The sequence below is a fragment of the Nicotiana attenuata genome, chromosome 7, assembly GCF_001879085.1.
Source record: "Nicotiana attenuata strain UT chromosome 7, NIATTr2, whole genome shotgun sequence".
Lineage (NCBI taxonomy): Eukaryota > Viridiplantae > Streptophyta > Magnoliopsida > Solanales > Solanaceae > Nicotiana > Nicotiana attenuata.
The window spans coordinates 75,320,287-75,321,569 of NC_031995.1; positions in this window are offsets into that span (position 1 = coordinate 75,320,287).

The window sequence follows — 1,283 nt, forward strand, 5'->3', positions numbered from 1 at the left end:
AAAGACAGACAGAAAACACAATAGACGTGGTAAAAAAAAAAAGGAACGTATATACAAAGAAAGAAAAGGAAGAGTTAGAAAAAAAAAACATTTTCAAAGCTTTTTTCAAAAAACCCTAGATCGGAAAGAAGTAATTTTGAAGGAAAAAACTAGGAAATTGTTTTAAAACCTCAATAAAGCACATATATAGCATAGATTTAAGGAGACAAACAGAAAAACCTCGAATAGCTAGGGTTCCAGAGGAACCCTAGAATTAGAAAGGCTTGGAAAAGGCCCGATCTAAGTCGGATAAGTCAAAACCAGGCTCGAAATGTCGTGGATACGGCGGAACTAAGCTGGAGAAGCCATAGAAACTTGAATCGGAGACGATCTGAACGAACACCATCGAGGTCAGACCTCGAACCTTCGGACACCCAGCGTTTAGGAGGGTAAGGAGGTGAGCATAGGCTATCCATGGCCTGAGAAGCCATGGATTCCGGTGGGATTGTGGGCGGAGAAAACGAGAGGGGCTAGGGTTTCGTGGAACCTTCGAGAGAATTTGAGAGAGGGAGAGCATTTGAAGGCGGCTGATAAAAGGGAAAATGAGGGGATTAGGGTAGTCTTTAGGATTAAAAAAAAGGCAAGGGCGGATAAGGGCCGTTGATCTCAGAGATCAACGGCCAGGATAAAAGGGGTCTGGGTCGGGTAGTTTAAAACGGGTTGAGGGTTGGGCTAAATCGGAATTGGGCTAGTCCGTTTGAGGTCCAAAACTGGGTAATTGGGGGAATTAATTGGGCTATAATTGAAACCATAATAGTGCCAGATTTTAAGTAGCCACTTTTTCCCTTTTTATTTTATAAAAAATAGGTAAATGATTTTGAAAGCAAATTAAAGGTACCGAATAAATTAATAACATGTAAACATTAAATAAAAAAAATATTGGAACCGATTTCATTATTATAAAATGTTATTGAATCTTAAAATAGGCTAAAATTGCAATTGTATGCAATTTAGCTTTTAAAATACCAGATAATTTTGTAAAAATGTATAAAAATTATCTTAGCTATATTTTGGTACAAATGTTAGAATACAATGACTGAATCAACAAAATGATAATTTTCGAGAATAATTATTGATTTTATACTGTTAAAATAGGGTAATAAATTGTTTTTTTTAAATCTTTCAAAATTTGGAAAAATAATAAAACACTCGGACATGCTTATATATGCATACATATATTATTTTGAAAGTATTTTGCATATAAAATATATAGGGGGGGGGGGGGAAGGTTGGTAGTCGACAGC